The sequence below is a fragment of the Desmodus rotundus genome, chromosome X (assembly GCF_022682495.2).
Source record: "Desmodus rotundus isolate HL8 chromosome X, HLdesRot8A.1, whole genome shotgun sequence".
In the NCBI taxonomy this organism is placed as follows: Eukaryota; Metazoa; Chordata; class Mammalia; order Chiroptera; family Phyllostomidae; genus Desmodus; species Desmodus rotundus.
Window position 1 is genome coordinate 42,589,706 of NC_071400.1, and position 20,933 is coordinate 42,610,638.

A 20,933-nucleotide genomic window follows, 5' to 3' on the forward strand; every position below is an offset into this window, starting at 1 on the left:
ATCATGTTAGAGTAAACAAACAAATGAATAAATCTTTTAAAGAGTGAAAAATGTGACAGTTCTGAGGTTTGTGAGGTGTGATAGGCTGTGCTAACTACAGTGAAGTTAAAATTACTAATGTTAATGTGTTGTCTTTCATTGTACTGATGCTTTCTGTTGTACTAAATCCAGATGTTTAACTTTTTTCTTTATTGAGTATATTATATTTGCCTTTATTTTATTCATTGTTTTGGAAGTTCAAATGCTACCTCTATAAGAACTACATTACTCTTTCCATTATAAAACAAAAATCTGAAACAGATATCCACACAGTCGAAATGAGATAATATCAGGTAAACACTCTTGTAGTCACCACCTGAATGATGAATCAGAATTTTGCCAGCCACCACAGATGTCCCCCATGTGTTCTTTGGCAATCCTAATCCCTTACTTCACCTAAAAATAGCTATTATTTTGACCATTATAGTAGTCACTTCCTTCTGTTATTGTATAATCCTGTTATTCAAGCATGCACTTCTGCACAGTAGAGTTTAATTTTTTCTTGCCTGTCCTAAAACCCAACTATGTCTTTTAAATCCCTTTTAATCTATAGGTTCCTGTTCCATTCATTTATTTTCCTTTCAATGTACCTGTTGAAGGACAAAGGACATGTGACTTATTGAGATGACCAGTCTGGATTTAGCTGACTGAATACTAATGATGCAATTCAACCCATTTCTCTATCTTCTTTTTTAAAAAAATTATGTTATTGTTATTCAACTACAGTTTTCTGTATTTACCCCCCACCACACCTCCCCCACATGCTTTACCATATGGCAAACATCATTTATATAGAAAAGCTACTTACTGTTCTACCTTTGGAAATTGTTAGAGAGTCTCAGTAAGGGTTTTCTAGCCACTTGCTTCTCTTTCAAAACTTGTGTTAATGTAGACATCTGCAGCAGTGACTCTAGGGTTATTAAACTGCAGTGTCCAGTTGAGTGCCCTTATGCATAACTCTTTAGAAAGCAGGCCTACATGAAAAGATTACTTCTCCTGCTTTGATACTAATGTGGCCCAAGGTGGATTTCACTGCAAAGAAAGGGTGTTTATATGTATCTCACATAGAGCTATCTTTCAAGTAGGGTAGCTATCTCCCCTTTTAAAAAGCCATTGTAGGACTTCTGGCCAAGATGGAGGCATAGGTAGATACACTGCGCCTCCTCCCACAACCAAAAGAAGGACAACAACAAATTTAAAAACAAAAACAACCAGAACTGCCTAAAAATCAAACTATGGAAGTTGAACAACCAAGGAGTTAAGGAAGAAACATTCATTCAGACTGGTGGGAGGGTCAGAGACAGGCAGCTGGGATGGAGAGGACTCATGGCAAAGTGGCAGCTGGAGGACTGGGACAGGCAAGGCAGAGGCTCACAGACTGGGCGAGGTGGTGTCTGGCAGAGGGAACAGTCCCACATTTGCGGACGCATAAACCGGGAGGAACAAATGGGGAGTGAGACAGACCTACAGTAGACAGTAGGCAGGAGACAGTACCTACAAGGAGTTCCCTTAAGAATCTTAGCTGATTTCTCAAAAGAAACCTTGCAGGCTAGGAGGGGCTGGAAAGAAGTATTCCAAGTCATGAAAGGTAAGGACCTACAACCAAGATTATCTAGCAAAGCTATCATTTAGAATGGAAGGGCAGATAATGTGCTTCCCAGATAAGGTCAAGTTAAAGGAGTTCATCATCACCAAGCCCTTATTATATGAAATATTAAAGGGACTTATCTATGGAAAAGAAGATGATCAAAGCTATGAACAGTAAAATGACAACAAACTCGCAACTATCAACAACCGAACCTAATAAAACAAAAACAAACAAAGGAAACATGTAGAACAGGAACAGAATCACCGAAATGGAGATCACATAGAGGATTATCAGTTGGGAGGGAAATAGGGGAGAATGGGGAAAAGGTACAGGGAATAAGAAGCATAAATAGTACGTATAAAATAGACGGGGGGGTTAAGAATAGTATGGGAAATGTAGAAGCCAAAGAACTTACATGTATGACCCATGGACATAAATTAAGGGGGTGGGTTGTGGGTGGGAGGTTGAGTGCAAGGTGGAGGGGAATAAGGGGGGGGGTAGAACAACTGTAATAGCATAATCAATACAATATATTAAAAAATGAAATGTTTTTAAATGCTCCCCCCTCAAAAAAAAAAAAAAAACATTGTAATAACATCTAAAGTTACCATATAGATTAGTTGTGGTTCTAGTGATCACATTACTAGTCTTCTTTATTTTGTTGAAAATAATTTTACATGGATTTTCTTTAAATCCATGTAAATGCACTAGGATTCCCCCCTAGTGCATTTAAATATCTGTTTATAAGCCTGTGATTAATAGAAAATGGAGGTATATGAAAAATAAGCCAAAGCACTATAAACTACTCCTAACCAAAGTCCAGAATGGAAACAAGTAATTCTAATAAATATATGGGGAAATTATTCCATTTGCAAAAATTCAGCTTAGATTCAAATTTTCTTGAGCTCATTTATTGGACGAAGTGATGAATATTTGTATTTGGATTAATATGTCTTTATTTTTAAATGAAAAACTACTTTTTTAGCTCCCTAATTATTTAACTATTTTAGTTAAAGGGAATGTGTAGCAGGATATGTGGTGAACCTACTGTCTCTAGCCTCCACATTCATTTGCAAAAATATCTATATATTTTTGTAGGCTTTATTAATGTTTTACATTGTGATGGCAGTTGACTTCAATGATATATGAAATAGGAAGTAAGAAACAAAATCAAGGGGAATCTTTTATTTTTGTTGTTTCAGCACTGAGGATCAGCACAATGAGTTAACATTCATAGTCTGATGATTAAATTATTCATTTATGAGAGTAACCTTAACGTACCATAGCTAAGAGTATCAATTTTGAAATTTAGTGCAGGAGAAAAAATCACTCCCATATAATGAAATATTATGGCAGATAAATATTGAGATTCCTATAACCTATAATTCATGACACTGCCCAGTTATTTTGATCCACTGAGTTGATTGGTAAGACACAGTAAGAGGTAACTTTCTCATTATGTCCAGAGTTTTCCCATCCCCTCTACCACTAAATACAGATGTCTCAACTAAATTATAGCACAGGGTAATATTCTGGGTAGATGAAGAGACCAAGCAATTTAATGATAGTTTTGTTTGTTTAAAAAGTGAAGCAACATTCTTGAGCCTGATAACTGCAAAATCTGTTTATTGCCAGCATAATCTTGGCCGTGGTGAGTTATGTTCAATTTATTTGATGACACTAAAGAAGGGTAAACTATTTTTTAAAAAAACATTTCTTTCCTTTTGCTTTATAAGCATTTGGAAGTACTTGCCACTATTTCCTCAGGGCTTTCACTGACCTTACATATGGGATATATTTTGAAATAAATAACTGCGGGAGGTTTTAGTGGCCTAACAGAAACAAAGTGGGAGGCCTTTGGACAATGTTTCACTTCACTAAATGTTGTGTGTGTTTGTGCAGATGCAACTTAATTATGTATCCTTGGACAATTGCAAATGTCTCAAGGTCAAGGATCTCAATTTTTTATATATTTGGAATTTCACAGTAATATTAGGCTGGCTCACAGTAAGCACTCAGTGAGTGTCTATTTAATAACATTGAGAAAATGAGCCTCATTGTGCCTAACATAGCTCCAAGTCCATAGTCAGAAAGCACTCATAGTTGATATTTTTAATAGTAAGCCAAGTCATTTGGTGCTTTGAGATTTTGGTTGACATTCAAAAAGCACATATTAAGGTTAACTGCTCACCACTTCAGAAGGTACAGCTGACATTTTAACCCCATATCGTTGATGCTTAATTGCTTTTAACCCCCAAGGAAAACCTTTGAACCATATAGCCATGGGATATCAGTGAAGTAAGGGAAAACTCCTTTTTTTTAAACTTTATTTTAATTTAATTTTTTTTTTAATTTTTGTTGTTATTCAATTACAGTTGTATGCCTTTTCTCCCCATCCCTCCACCCCAGGTGAACCCTCCTTTTAATATGATTACAGAATCTGGAAGGACCATTCACTTTTAGATTTCAAAGGCAAGTAGGGATTATGTGGCAATAGCAGTTGAATTTCAAAAAAAGTGTGACTTTCACACATTTCAGTTACAATTTTAAGTGTCTATTCTGAATCCAGCTGACCTGCTTATAATATACCAGTTTAAATAAGGCCAGTTATTCTGCTTATAAGTTTTATAGAAATATAGAAAAACTACTTTCTGTTTAGAATTCTGCTTCAGACCAGATTAAAATGTTGAACAGTAGCTGTCATAGTTCATTAGAAGATTTAATTGACCTTGAAATTGAATGAGTTGTGTGTATATATTTACTCTCAATTAGAGGTGCTGTATTTAATTTGGTTGTCTCTTTTCAATATTCTTAAATATACAGCAATACATTTTCCAAGTTACTAATGCTCTTATGTTTTCTCCTTGAGGCCACTTGTTTCTTTCTAACATTCTTCCGACCTCTTCTGATTTTGGTTTCAAGGCTTTTGTTTTCTTTTCTTTTTAATTAATTAATTAATTAAATTGCATTTTTTATTGTTGTTCAAGTACATTTGTCTTCATTTATCCCCTAACAGTCCCCCAGGCCCACCCATCCCTACCTCCCACCCTGAATCTTACCCCCCTTTGGCTTTGTCCATGTGTCCTTTATACATGTTCCTTGATGACCCTTCCCCTTCTTTCCCCTGCTAACTCATCCCCCCATCACCTCTGGTTACTGTCAATTTGTTCTTTATTTCCATGTCTCTGGTTATATTTTGCTTGTTTGTTTGTTTTGTTGGTTAGGTTCCACTAGTAGGTGGGATCACATGGTATTTGTATTTCACCACCTGGCTTATTTCACTTAGCATAATGCTCTCCATATCCATTCATGCTGTCACAAAGGGTAGGGGCTCCTTCTTTCTTTCTTCTGCATAGTATTTCATTGTGTAAATGTACCATAGTTTTTTGATCCACTCATTTACTGATGGGTACTTAGGGTGATTCCAGCACTTGGCTATTGCAAATTGTGCTGCTATGAACATTGGGATGCACAGGTTCTTTAGTACTGGTGTTTCAGGGTTCTTAGCATGTAATCCCAGCTGTAGAATTTCCAGGTCAAAAGACAGTATGATCTCACCTTTAACTGGAACATAATCAACAGAAGAAAAAAGCAAACAAAACATAATCAGAGACATTGAAGTTAAGAACAATCTAATAATAGCCAGAGGTAAAGGGGGAAGAGATAGTGGGAAGAAGGGTTTACAAGAACTACTATAAAGGACACATGGACAAAAACAAGGGGGAGGGTGGAAGCAGGGGAGGGAGGTGGGTTTGGCTGGGGTGGGGCAGAGCGGTGGGGAGAAAATGCAGACAATTGTAATTAAACAACAATAAAATAAAAATTGAAAAAGAAGGCAGTTCCATTTTTAGTTATCTGAGGAAATTCCATAATGTTTATTACCACAGTGGTTGCACCAGTCTGCGTTTCCACCAACAGTGCACTAGGGTTCCCTATTCTCTATATCCTCTCCAACAGTCGTTTGTTGATTTGTTTATGATGGTCATTTTGACTGGTGTGAAGTGATATCTCATTGTGGTTTTATTTTGCATCTCTCTGATGGCTAGCAATGCTGAGCATCCTCTCATATGACTCTGGGCCCTCTGTATATCCTCCTTGGACAAGTGTCTGTTCAGATCCTTTGTCAAAGCTTTATTTATTTATTTATTTATTTTTACATTGTATTTATTCTCCTACAAAGGTAATTAAAATTAGTTTAGAAAGCCTTTCCGAACACTTTTCAAGCTTAGAGTTTACCTCCCTCTAATTGAAAACCATAGTAGAGCAATGGAGGGAAAGTAAACACTTTGGCTTATATAGGAATAATTACCATTTGAAAAAATTTTAAATTATCATTAATTTAAAGAAACTTCAAGTGTTTTTTGGTCACATGGAATAAAATTTTGGGACTACAAGAGAGTTCCTGTGCTTATTTGGTGCTTCTCTGTGCCTTCTGGAAACTTAATAGCCTCTGATATTTTCTTTAGCCTGAGGCACAAAAGGATACTTGCTGCTTGCTTCATTGGGCTTGCAAATAGTGGGAAAAAGAAAATCTTCAGCAAACACAACATGTGAAGTCTTTCATATACAGACAACTTTACAGACTTCCATGTAATAGAACGTGTGTCCCCACCCCACAGTGGTCAGATAAATTGTCTGCTGTCTCCTTACACCCAGGGCACATGCTTTATTTTTAAAATTTGAAAATTTTTATTTTTATTGAGGTAACATTGGTTAATAATATTATATACATTTCAAGTGTACAACAGTATAATTTGGTGTCTGTATGCATTACAGCATGCTCACTAGGACACATATTTGTAAGATATTTGATGACAGAGATTCAGAGATACAAAGCAAAGGAATCCAATCTATGCACAAACCAAGCATACAGCTTTGGCCTCATTTACACCTACTTGTAAGTAGATAACAACCTAACCTAAATTATATGACAAGTTCATGGTTCCTGGGTTGGGCGATGCTCTATGATGAGACCAGAATGTAGGATGCTGAATGAATGATTGTATTTGCTGCAGACAAAAGGATTAGTGGGGTGGATATGGGGTCAGAAGACAGGAGACAGTGAAACACTGGAAAATGTGGATGGGAAAAATATGGGCTGTATGTATTATAAGCAGTCTGTTTTCTTCTTGTTATTAAATTTATTGAGGTGATGTGGTATCTATCTTTCACTGACTGGCTTATTCCACTTACCATAATACCCTTCAGGTCCATCCTTGCTATTGCAAAAGGTAAGAGCTCCTTCCCTTTTTACTTCTGTGTAGTATTCCATTGTATAAATGTACCATAGCTCTCACTTATATGTGGAATCTAATGAACAAAATAACTAATAAACAGAATGGAAACAAAAGCACAGATACATGAAACAGCCTGACAGCTTTCAGGGGAGAGGGGGTGTGGACTGGATAAAAGAAGGTGAAGGGCTTAGCCCAAGAACATATATGCATGACCCATGAACACAGACAAGAGTGTGAGGATTCTCTAAGGGGATCTGGGTGGAATGCGACAAAAGCTGGGAAAGCAGGGACAACTTTAATAGTATAAACAATAAAATACAATAAAATTTTATTGGGGTGACATTGGTTAATAAGATTATATAGGTTTCAAGTGTACATTTCTACCATATTGGGTTGACCAAATAGTTCCTTCAGTTTTTACCATAAAATGGTTGTAGTAGTGCTCAGTCATCTATAACTTCACTCAAAACAATTTTGTTAGTATATGACAGCTGTCATATCAGTATGGATTTAAAAAACATCAAAATTGGTGATTTAAAAAAATATTTTATTTATTTATTTTTACAGAGAAGGGAAGGTAGGGAGAAAGAGAGGGAGAGAAACATCAATGTGCGCTTGCCTCTCACACTCCCCCAATTGGGGACCTGGCCTGCAAACAGGGCATGTGCCCTCACTGGGAAGTGAACTGGTGACCCTTGGTTTTCAGGCTGGTCTTAATCCACTGAGCCACATCAGCCAGGGCCAAAATTGGTGAATTTTTGTGTGGCCATTTTAATATTGAAGATGGAGGAATATAAGCAACATTTTTGGTATATTATATTTTATTATTTCAAGAATGGTAAAAACACAAGTGAAACACACACAAAAAGATTTGTGCAACGGAGGAACCAAGATGGTGGCGTAGGTGGACACACTGCGCCTCCTCGCACAACCAGAACTGACAGAGAATCGAACAGCAAGGGGGACTGACACCAAGGAAATAGAAAATAAACACATCCAGACTGGTAGGAGGGGCAGAGGTGGGCACCGGGGTGGAGAGGACTCTTGTGGCTGTGGCGGAACTGAGACTGGAGGAGTGTGGGACAAATGGTGCACGCAGTCCGAGCACTGGCAGACCCTGCGGCCCCACATTTGCACAGATAAACCCAGAGGCCCGGACTCAGAGTGGTGGAGAGAGGGGCAGGCAGAGCAGCAGGTAGCACCCTGTGGCACCACATTCGCCCACAGATAAACCTGACGAACAGCAGGCAGCGAAGCAGACCTTGCAGCCCGGGGCTCCAGCTCGGGGAAATAAAGCCTCAAACCTCTGATTGAAGCACCCCTGGGGGTTGGGGCAGCAGCGGGAGAGACTCCCAGCCTCACAGGAGAGGTTGTTGGAGAGACCCACAGGGGCCTAGGGCATGCACAAGCCCACTTACTCGGGAACCAGCACCAGAGTGGCCCAGTTTGATTGTGGGTAGCGGAGTGAAAGATTGAAATCCGGAGGAGAGTGAGGCGGGAGCCATTGCTCCCACTCGGCCCCTCCCCCACGTACAGCATCACAGCACAGCCACCAGCGCAACCCCGCCCCGGTGAACACCTAAGGCTCCGCCCCTTAAAATAACAGATGCGCCAAGACAAAAAAAAAAAAAGGCCCAAATGACAGATCACTTCAAAGCTCCAGAAAAAATACAACTAAGCGAGGAAGAGATAGCCAACCTATCGGATGCACAGTTCAAAGCACTGGTTATCAATATGCTCACAGACTTGGTTGAATCTGTTCGAAAAACAGATGAAAAAATGAAGCCTATGCTAAGAAAACAAAGGAAAATGTACAGGGAACCAATAGTGATGAGAAGGAAACTGGGACTCAAATCAATGGTATGGACCAGAAGGAAGAAACAAACATCCAACCAGAAAAGAATGAAGAAACAAGAACTTGGAAAAATGAGGAGAGGCTTAGGAACCTCCAGGACATCTTGAAATGTTCCAACATCCGAATTATAGGGGTGCCAGAAGGAGAAGAGGAAGAACAAAAAATTGAAAACTTATTTGAACAAATAATGGAGAACTTCCCCGATCTGGCAAAGGAAATAGACTTCTGCGAAGGCCAGGAAGCTCAGAGAGTCCCAAAGAAGCTGGACCCAAGGAGGAACACACCAGGGCACATCATAATTACGAGAAAAGAATACAGTTACCTACAAAGGAGTTCCCATAAGACTGTCAGCTGATTTCTCCAAAGAGACCTTACAGGCAAGAAGGGGCTGGAAAGAAGTATTTGAAGTCATGAAAGGCAAGAACCTACATCCAAGATTGCTCTATCCAGCAAAGCTATCATTTAGAATGGAAGGGAGGATAAAGTGCTTCTCAGATAAGGTCAATTTAAAGAAGTTCATCATCAACAAGCCCTTATATGAAATGTTAAAGGGAGTTACCTAAGAAAAAGAAGATCAAAAATAGGAACAGTAAAAATGACAGCAAACTCAGTTATTAACGGCCAGACATAAAACAAAAACGAGAGCAAACTAGGCAAACAACTAGAACATGAGGGTTGTCAATAAGGGAGTGGGAGGGGGAGAGGGGGGTAAAGGTACAGAGAATAAGTAGCATAGATGATAGGTGGAAAATAGACAGGGGGAGGGTAAAAATAGTGTAGGAAATGTAGAAGCCAAAGAACTTATAAGTATGACCCATGGACATGAACTATGGGGGGGGAATGTGGGAGGGAGGGGGGTGGGCAGGATGAGTGGAGTGGGGGGGAAATGGGACAACTGTAATAGCATAATCAATAAATATATTAAAAAAAAGAGTTAAACTCAAAAAAAAAAAGATTTGCGCAGTATATGGAGAGGGTGCTATGATTGATTGAACATGTCAAAGTGGTTTGCAAAGGTTTGTGCTGGAGATTTCTTGCTGGATAATGCTCCATAGTCAGGTAGACCAGTTGAAGTTGATAGCTAACAAATGGGGACATTAATTGAGTATAATCAACCTTATACCACACAGGAGATAGCTGACATACACAGTATATTCAAATCAAGTGTTGAAAATCATTTGCACCAGCTTAGTTATGTTAATCACTTTGATGTTTGGGTTCCACATAAGTTAAGCAAAAAAGACCTTGACCATATATCTACATGCAATTCTCTACTGAAAAGTAATGAAAATGTTCTGTTTTTAAAAACAAATTGTGACAGGTGATGAAAAGTGGATAATTTACAATAATATAGAATGGAGGAGATCATGGGGCAAGCATGAAATGAACCACAACCAACCATACAAAAGGCCAGTCTTCATCCAAAGAAGATGATGTGTGTATGGTGGGACTGGAAGGGAGTCCTGCATTATGAGCTCCTTCTGGAAAACCTAACAATTAATTTCAACAAGTATTGCTCCCAATTAGGCCAACTGAAAGTAGCACTCAATGAAAAGTGTCTGGAATATCAACAAACACATGATCTTCCATCAAGATAACATAAGACTGTATGTGTCTATGATGACCAGGCAAAAACTGTTACAGCTTGGCTGGAAATTTCTGATTTATCTGCTATATTCATCTGACATATTGTACCTTTGGATTTTCATTTATTATGGTCTTTACAAAATTCTTTTAATTGGAGAAGATGGCTGCGAGATAGGTGGGAGCGAGGTCCAATTCCCCTCAACACCAGTGAAATACATAGCTGATCTCAGGAGCAGAGCGAACAGCCAACAGTATTCCAGCATATATGAAGATTGGAGACCAAAGATAGAGGACATTGAAAGATCAGACGGTAAGAAGAGTGCTTAAGGACAATAAGGTCCCTGGGACCCGCGCGGGGGCCCGGGCGCAGAGTCTGCTGCAGGATTCTTGGGAGAGAGCCAGGCTGGGCTGTGTGAGCAGCCAGGAGCTTGTTTGGACCAGGGGGGCTTGAATAGGAAAAATTTCTCAAAAAAGAAAAGAAAATAGAGGCACTCGGCAGCTAGTTAGACAACTCTCCCCAGCAGCCACGGCTTCTGGCGCCCCTCCCCCCTCAGCCCCTGGACTGTGAACGCAGAAAAGCAGCCCCAGTGCTCACCTGAAGCCAGGCTGGCACGCACTCAAATTAGCAGACTAGAGGCCCACACCTGAAACCCCATGTGAGCGCGAGCCCTGATAATCCACCCAGCTGCCTGGGCGCCAGACCCAAAGAGCCCCAGTGGGTGCGTACCCCAATCAGTGGCCTGGGGCCCACACCTGAAACCCCGGATGGGCGGGCGCCCTGATAAGTGCCCGGCTGTCTGGGCGCACAGACAAAAAGCTCCTGGGTGAGCACGCAACCTGATCAGTGGCAGGCTACCCCAGCACACAGGCCCAAAGCCCAAAGTGGGGGATCGGCAACCAACTGAAGTCCAAAGAGGAGATCGGCCACACAACCCAATCAACGGCCTGGCTGCCTGCAGGCGACCACAGCCAAAAGCACTGGTTCGGAAAAACTCCTACATAGCCCCTGCGCACAGAAATCTGCAGGGCCTACTGGCTCTCTAGGAGGAAGGCAGAACTCACAGCAGAGGGGAGGTGCAGGGTTAGGGGAGACTGCATTCCCAGGAAAGACTCGACCCAGTAGGAGGCTGAACTACCCCATAGCAGCACACAGAGCCCCTAGCATCTAAGACAGCAAAGAGCAAGAAGGTGCAATGTGAGTTGCCCCTAATTGGTGCAACTCAAGGACAGCACAGCTGGTGAACTAAAGGCCTAGTGGGGAGCAGAAGGACCCGGAAGAATTGACTGAAGGGTGAACAACAGCGAACAGTGTGGCTCAGGAAGGGAGAAAAGTGAAACCAATCCTTCCAACTCCCCCAATCCAGTTCCACAGACAGGACAACCAACAGAAGTAACCTGACCTATTTAAAGCCAGCAGAAGACCTTTTGTTTTTTCTTTCTTTCTTTTTCTTTCCTTCTTTCCCCCTGAATTCCTTCTTCTGATCTGTCCTTCTTTCTTTTTTTATTCCTTCTTCCTTCCATCCTTTACCTTTTTTATTCCTTCTTCCTGCCTTCTTTTATTTATTCTGTTATTTCAATTTTTTGGTAAAATTCCTTCTTATCTTGCCTCTGATCTTTCTTTAATCCTACCCCTTTCCTTCCTTTCCTTTTCTATTCCCTTTTCCCTCCTTCCCTTCTTCTCTCTCTTTTCTTTTTTTTTTTTTGCCCCCATTCCTCTTTTTCCCATAGGTAAGACAACAAAAACTGGAGTGCTGAAAAGACGAGACTTAGACCCTGTAACACCCATAAATGTCAGCTCAAGACCAGTGAGCACAGGAGATTAAGGAGACAGCACCACTGAATCCCATTGGCATTCTACCATAGAAATCCATACAATAAACACAGGGAGTCAGAACTGATCAATTTAAGAAGCAGAGGCTAACAAGAAGAGTCTCACAAACAATGGGAAGACAAAGAAACAATTCCCAAATGAAAGGAAAGGGAGAATCCTCAGAAAGAATGCTAACTGAAAAAGAGGCAAGTCAACTCTCAGATACTGAGTTAAAAGCAATGGTTATCAGGAAGCTCACTGAGCTCACACAGAACTACCAGAAACTACAGGGAAACTACAATGAACTCACTGCAAACTATATCAACATGAAACAGGAAATAGAAACTATCAACAAGGGCCAAGAGGAAATGAAGAATACAATTTCTGAATTGAAGAACACAGTAGAAGTAATCAAAAGCAGACTTGATGAAGCAGAGGATCGGATCAGCAAGCTGGAGGACAAAGAAGAAAAAAACACCCAGAAAGAGCAAGAAAAGGAAAAGAGGCTCAGAAAGAATGAAGAGGCAATAAGGGAAATGCAAGACAACATGAAACGTAACAATATCCATATAATAGGAATACCAGAAGGAGAAGAAGAAGAGCAAGGGATAGAAAACCTGTTTGAAAAAGTAATGATGGAAAATTTCCCTACTCTGATGAGAGAAAAAGTCACCCAAATCGAGGAAACAAACAGAGTCCCAAGCAAGAGGAACCCAAAGAGATCCACTGCAAGACATATCATAATTAAAATGGCAAATTTCCAAGAGAAAGAGAGGATCTTAAAGGCAGCAAGGGAGAAAAAAGGAAGTAACGTACAAGGGAGCCCAAATAAGGTTAGCAACTGACTTCTCAATGGAAATGCTCCAAGCCAAAAGATAATGGCAAAAAATATTCCAAGTAATGAGAACCAGAGGCCTGCAACCAAGACTACTTTACCCAGCAAGGCTCTCAATGAAGAAAGAAGGTCAAATAAAGAGTTTCCCAGACAAAAGAAGTCTAAAAGAATACACTTCCACCAAACCAGCTCTGCAAGAGATGCTAAAGGGATTGCTTTAAGGAAAGGAAGGAAAAGAGAAAGAGAGAGGAACACAGGTAGGAAAAAATGGCCATGAATAACTACCTATCGATAATAACCTTAAACGTAAATGGATTAAATGCTCCCATCAAAAAACATAGAATAGCTGAATGGATAAGAAAATATGACCCACACATATGCTGCCCAGAAGAGACCCATCTCAGGACAAAGAACTTACAGAGACTGAAAGTGAAGGGCTGAACACAAATTTTCCAAGCAATCGGAGAGGGAAAAAAAGCAGGGGTAGCAATACTCATATCAGAGAAAATAGACTTCCAAAGAAGGGCCATAAAGAGAGACCCAGAAGGTCACTTCATAATACTCAAAGGAAGAATCCACCAAGAAGACATAAACATTGTAAATATATATGCACCCAACATAGGAGCACCCAAATACATAGAGAAAATCTTGGAGGACTTCAAGAAAGATATTGACCGCAACACAATTATAGTAGGGGACTTTAACACCCCACTGTCCAAAATGGACAGCTCTTCCAAACAAAATATCAACAAGGATATTGTGTCACTTAACAATACCCTAGAGGAAATGGACTCAACTGATATACATAGAGCTTTTCATCCCAAAAAAGCAAAATACACATTCTTCTCAAGTGTCCAGGGAACTTTTTCAAAGATAGACCACATAATAGGACATAAAGCAAGCCTCAACAAATTCAAGAAAGTTGAAATCATATCAAGCATTTTCTCTGACCACAAGGGACTGAAACTAGAAACCAACCCCAAAGGAAAAAACCCAAAACACTCAAAATGATGGAGACTGAGTAGCATGCTATTAAACAATGAATGGGTCAAGAAAAAGATTAGGGAAGAAATCAAAAACTTTCTGGAAACGAATGAAAACGAACTCACAACGACCCAAAACCTATGGGACACAGCAAAGGCACTCCTGAGAGGGAAGTTCATAGCAATACAGGTCTACCTTAAGAAGATAGAAACATTTCAAACAAACAGCCTAACCTTACGCCTACAAGAACTGGAGAAACAACAACAAAGACAGCCAAGAGCAAGTACAAGGAAGGAAATAACGAAGATCAGAGCTGAGTTAAATGACATAGAGACTAAAAGCACAATTGTAAGGATCAATGAATCCAGGAGCTGGTTGTTTGAAAAGATAAACAAAATCGATAAGTATTTCAGTAGGCTCATGAAGAAAAAAAGAGAGAGGATCCAAATAAACACCATTAGAAATAAAAGAGGAGATATTACAACTGATACCACAGAAATACAAAGGATTGTAAGAAATTACTACGAAGAACTGTATGCTAAGAAATTTGAAAACCTAGATGAAATGGACACATTTCTAGAAAAATATAATCTTCCAAAACTGAATGAAGAAGCAGAAAACCTGAACAGACCAATGACAGCAGACAAAATTGAAGCAGTCATCCAAAAACTCCCAACACAAAAAACCCCTAGACCAGATGGTTTCAAAGGAGAATTCTACAAAACATTTAAGGAAGAGCTAACCCCTAACCTTCACAGACTATTCGAAAAAATCCAAACTGATGGAAGACTCCCAAACTCTTTTTATGAAGCCAGCATCATCCTAATCATAAAACCAGATAAAGACAGAGTGAAGAAAGAAAACTTCAGGCCAATATCGCTGATGGACATGGACGCTAAAATTCTCAACAAAATATTGGCAAACCGCATCCAGCAATACATTAAAAAGATCATACACCATGACCAAGTGGGATTCATCCCAGGGATGCAAGGATGGTACAATATTCGCAAATAAATAAACATAATACATCACATCAACAACAGTAAGGACAAAAATCACATGATCATATCAATAGATGTGGAGAAAGCATTTGATAAGATATAGCACCCATTTCTCGTAAAAACACTCAGCAAAGTGCGAATACAGGGAGCATTCCTCAACATAAGAAAGGACATATATGAGAGACCTACAGCCAACATCACACTCAATGGACAAAAACTTAGAGCTTCTCTACTAAGATCAGGAACAAGACAAGGATGCCCTCTCTCACCACTCCTATTCAACATAGTATTGGAAGTCCTAGCCACAGCAATAAGACAAGAAAAAGCAATAAAAGGCATCGAAATTGGAACGGAGGAAATGAAACTGTCACTGTTTGCAGATGACATGGTAGTGTACATGGAAAATCCTATAGACTCTACCAAAAAACTACTTGACCTAATAAATGAATTTGGCAAAAGAGTAGGATACAAAGTCAATACTCAGAAATCAAAGGCATCCTGTGCACCAACAATGAAACTGCAGAAACAGAAATCAGGAAAAAAATCCCATTCGATATAGCAACAAGAAAAATAAAGTACCTAGGAATAAACCTAACCAAGAAGGTAAAAGACCTGTAGTCAGAAAACTATATAATACTGAAGAAAGAAATTAAGGAAGACACAAACAAATGGAAGCATGTACCATGCCCATGGATTGGAAGAATTAACATCATCAAAATGGCCATACTACCCAAAGCAATTTATAGATTCAATGCAATCCCTATTAGAGTACCCATGACATATTTCACAGATATAGAACAAACATTTCAGAAATTCATATGTAACCATAAACGACCCCGAAGAGCTGCAGCAATTTAGATAAAGAAGAACAAAGCAGGAGGGGTTACAATACCTGATATCAAACTGTATTAGGACGCCACTTTAACCAAACAGCCTGGTAGTGGCATAACAACAGGCACATAGGCCAATGGAACCGAATAGAGAGCCCAGAAATTAACTCAAGTCTATACGGTCAATTAATATTTGACAAAGGAGGCAGAAGCATAAGTGAGAGCAAAAACAGCCTCTTCAACAGATGGTGTTGGGAGATCTGGACAGCTACGTGCAAAAAAATGAAACTCTATCACCAACTTACACCATACACGAAAATAAACTCAAGATCGATAAAAGACTTAAATATAAGTCGTAACACCATAAAAGTCCTTGAGGAAAACATTGGCAGGAAAATCTCAGACATTCCACGCAGCAACATCCTCACAGACACATCCCCTAGAGCAAGGGACATAAAGGAAAGAAGAAACAAATGGGACCTCATCAAAATAAAAAGCTTCTGCATGGCTAAAGAAAACAGCACCAAATTACACAGAGAACCAACAGTATGGGAAAACATATTTGCTAATGATACCTCAGACAAGGGCCTGTTCTCCAAAATATATAAAGAACTCACACGACTCCACTCCAGGAAGACAAACAACCCAATTAAAAAATGGGCAAAGGACTTGAACAGACACTTCTCCAAGGAAAACATAGAAAGGCCCAGAGACATATGAAAAGATGCTCAGCATCACTAGGCATCAGAGAGATGCAAATGAAAACCACAATGAGGTACCATCTCACACCAGTCAGAGTGGCCAACATAAACAAATCCACAAACAAATGTTGGAGAGTATGCAAAGAAAAGGGAACCCTAGTGCACTGTTGGTGGCAATGCAGACTGGTGAGTCCACTGTGGAAAACAGTATGGAATTTCCTCAGAATACTAAAAATGGAACTGCCCTTTGACCCAGCAATTCCGCTGCTGGGATTATACCCTAAGAACCCTGAAACACCAATCCAAAAGAACCTGTGCACCCCAATGTTCATAGCAGCAAAATTTACAATAGCCAAGTACTGGAAGCAACCGAAGTGCCCTTCAGCAAACGAGTGGATCCAAAAACTGTGGTAAATTTACACAATGGAATTCTATGCAGCAGAGAGAAAGAAGGAGCTTATACCCTTTGTAACAGCATTGATGAAATGGAGAGCATTATGCTAAGTGAAATAAGCCAGATGTTTAGGGAGAAATACCATATGATCTCACCTTTAACTGGAATATAATCAATAGAAGAAAAAAGCAAACAAAATATAATCAGAGACATTGAAGTTGAGAACAATCTAACAATAGCCGGCGTGGGGGGCGGGGGCGGGCAGTGGGAAGAGGGGATTACAGGAACTACTATGGAGGACACATTAACAAAACCAAGGGGGAGGGTGGAGGTGGGTCAGGGAGGTGGGTTCTGTTGGGGTGGGGTGGAGGTATGGGGAGAAAAGGCATACAACTGTACTTGAATAACAATAAATATTAAAAAAAGGAAAAAAAATTCTTTTAATTGAGAAATATCAATTCCCTGGAAGACTGCAAAAGGTAACTGGGACAGTTCTTTGTTCAAAAAGATAAAATGTTGGGGGAAGATTGAATTTTCTAGTTGCTTGAAAGATAGCAGAAAGTAGCATAACAAATGGTGAATATGTCATTCAATAAAGTTAATGGTAAAAATGAAAAATGTGTGTTTTATTTTTACTTAAAAACTGAACAAATCTTTTGGATAACCTAATACATGGTCTGTATATTGCATTCAGTGGCCACAACCCAAATTCAAATCATCATCTTTCAAGATATATTTGACCCTCTTTACCCTTTACTACCCTGTTTTTTTTTGTTTGCTTTTCTTGTTTGTTCATTTGTTGCTTTCAACTTTATATCCCACACACGAGTGAAATCATCTGGTTCTTAAATTTTCCTGTCTGACATTTCACTTAGCATGATATTCTCAAGATCTATTCATGTTGTCACAAATTAAAGTATTTCCTCTTTTCTTATGTCTGAGTAATAGTCATATATATATGCATATATATGAATAATTCTTATATATATGACTAATTCATATATATATATATATATATATTCTTTGTTTAGTCCTCCATCAGAGGACACTGCAGTTGTTTCCATGCCTTGGCCACCATGAATAATGTTGCAATGAACATAGGGGTTCATGTATCTTTGTAAATAAATGTTTTCAAATTTGGGGGGTAGATACTCAGAAGAAGGGTTTTTGGGTCACATGGTAACTCTGTTATTAATTTTTGGAGGAGACTCCATACTGTTTTCCACAGTGGCTATAGCAGTTTACAGTTCCACCTGCAGTGTTTAAGGGTCATTTTCTTCAGAACCACTCCAACAATTGTTATTACCTGTCTTGTTGATAAAAGCCATTCTAACACATGTGAGCTGGTATCTCATTTTAAAAAGCTTTGATCGCTATGGTGAGAAAATAGCAAGAATGACTGTACTTTGGGAAGGAAGAATATTTGGAGCTACTGTTGATTTTGAATGTATTTAACTATTTATGAAATATTATTTAGATATTTTCAATATCATTTGGGAAAACAAAGAATGGTTCTCAAACTTTATTTGTGCATTAATCTATATGTCTATTTATTTGTTTATGTAACTATCCCTTGGAAGGATTTGGTAATACAGAAAAAAATTGACAGGCTTCTCAAAGCATAGTAGGTTAATTTCCCAGTTCCCTCCAACATGGGGCCATAGGTAGAAACACTTCACTTCTCTCACAAACAAATGACGGATAACAACCAATTTAAAAACAATCAACAACCAGAAATACCAGGATAGCAAACTGCATGGAACTCTGACAACCAAGGAATTGAAGAAACATTCATCCAGACCAGTAGGAGGGGCTGGAGACAGGCAGCCAGGTGGGTGGAGAGGACCACTGCAAAGGCTGCAGACCACACAGGTGAGGAGGGGCTGGCTTTTCAGGAAAATAAAGACCCAAAACCTCTAGGTAAAATACTGTGGGGGTTGCAAAGGCAGGAGAAACTCCCAGACTCACAAGAGAGTTCATTGGAAAGTGGGGCTAGAGCAGAGCAAGCAAGCCATTGTTCCCTCTCTGACCCCCCAACCACACACAGCCACAGACAGGCAAAGACCATTGCCCCACCCTATCAAATAACTAAGCTTCCACCCCCTTACAACATAACAGGTGCTGCAAAACAAAGAACATGGCCCAAATGAAAGAACAGCTCAAAACTCCAGAAAAAGAGCTAAGCAACGAGGAGATAGACATGCTATCTGACACAGAATTTAAAACATTGGTGATCGGGATGCTCACAGAATTGATTGAGCTTGGTCGCAGAATAAAGGATGAAATGAAGGCTACACAAAATGAAATAAAGGAAAGTACACATGGAATGAACAGTGAAGGGAATGAAACTGAGACTCAAATCAATGATTTGGAACAAAAGGAAGAAATAAGCATCCAACCGGAACAGAATGAAGAAACCGGAATGCTGAAAAATGAGGAGAGGCTTAGAACCCTCTAGGGCAACTTTAAACGTTCCAGCATCTGAATCATGGGGGTGCCAGCAGGATAAGAGGAAGAACAAGATATTGGAAACTTATTTGAATGAATAATGAAGGAAAACTTCCCAAAACAGGCAAAGGAAATAGACGTCCAGGATGTCCAGGAAGCCCAGAGAATCCAAAAAAATTGGACCAAAGAGGAACACACCAAGCCACATAATAACTACATTACCTAAGTTAAGGAGAGAATTTTAAAAGCAGCAAGAGGAAAGGAGACAGTTACCTATAAAGGAGTTCCCATAAGGCTATCAGCTGATTTCTCAAAAGAAACTTTGCAGGCAAGAAAGAGCTGGAAAAAGTGTTTGAAGTCATGAAAGCAAGGACATATATCCAAGATTACTCTATCCAGCAAAGCTATCATTTAGAATGAAAGGGCAGATAAAGTGCTTCCCAGATAAGGTCAAGTTAAAGGTATTCATCATCTCTAAACCATTATTACATGAAATGTTAAAGGGACTTATCTAAGAAATAGAAGATCAGAAACTATGAACAAGAAAATGACAACAAACTAATAACTATCAACAACTGAACATAAAAACAAAAACAATGCAAAGAACTAGAACAGGAACAGAATCACAAAAATGAAGATCACCTGGAGGGTAATCAATGGGAAAGGGGAGGGGGAGAGTGTGGGGGGGAGGTACACAGAATAAGAAGCATAATAGATAGGTATAAAATGGACAGAGGTAGATTAATAGTATAGGAAATAGAGAAGCCAACAAACTTATAAGTACAACCCATGGACATGAACTAAGGGGGTGAATGCTGGAGGGTGGGGGTCTAGGGCACAGAGGGGATAGAGAGGAAAAAATTGGGACACTGTAATAGAATAATCAAGAAAATATACTTTAAATAATTTTTCCCTTGTATCCTTCATCAAGTAACTTATATTTTGGTTGTTTTCAACCACAGATCTATTCTCAGACTAGATATGAGACTAAACAATGCACGCTGTTTTTTATCCATTTGTTTAGTTACTTATTCATATATTCAACAAATAGTCTAATACGTGTGCCAGACACTTCACAGTACAGTTAATTTATTCAGAATATTTATTGTGCACTACTTTATTTATTTATTAAAATTGAATTTATTGGGGTGACATTGGTTAATAAAATTATATAGGTTTCATGTGTACTATTCTATAATACATCATCTGTATATTTTATTGTGTGTTTACCACCTCAAGTCAAGTCTCCTTCCATCACCATTTATCTCCTCTTTACCCTTTTCTACGTTTCCCCACCCATTTTCCCTCCTCTATTTTTTAAAAACCATAAACAGTATGAAGACCTCTAGCTTTCAAGTCTCTCGACCCCTCTCTCTTTTAATGACATTTTTTAGATTTTTTATTTATTCATTTTTTTAGAGAGGGGAAGAGAGAGAAAGAGAGGGAAAGAAATGTCAGTGTGTGGCTGCCTCTCATGCACCCCCCCACCAGGGCCCCTGCCGCAACCCCAGCATGTGCCCTAGACTGGGAATTGAACCGCCAAACTTTTTTTTTTTTTAACGGTGCATTTTATTTTTTAAATTTTAAGGTATTTTTTATTGAACATGCTATTACAGTTTTTTCA

At 39.3% G+C, this 20,933-nt stretch overlaps 1 protein-coding gene across 1 annotated transcript in view; it reads left to right on the plus strand.

The window, feature by feature from the left end:
- IL1RAPL2 (interleukin 1 receptor accessory protein like 2) overlaps positions 1–20,933 on the plus strand; it is a 1,002,993-nt gene that overhangs the window by 200,692 nt on the left and 781,368 nt on the right. The window lies entirely within an intron of this gene.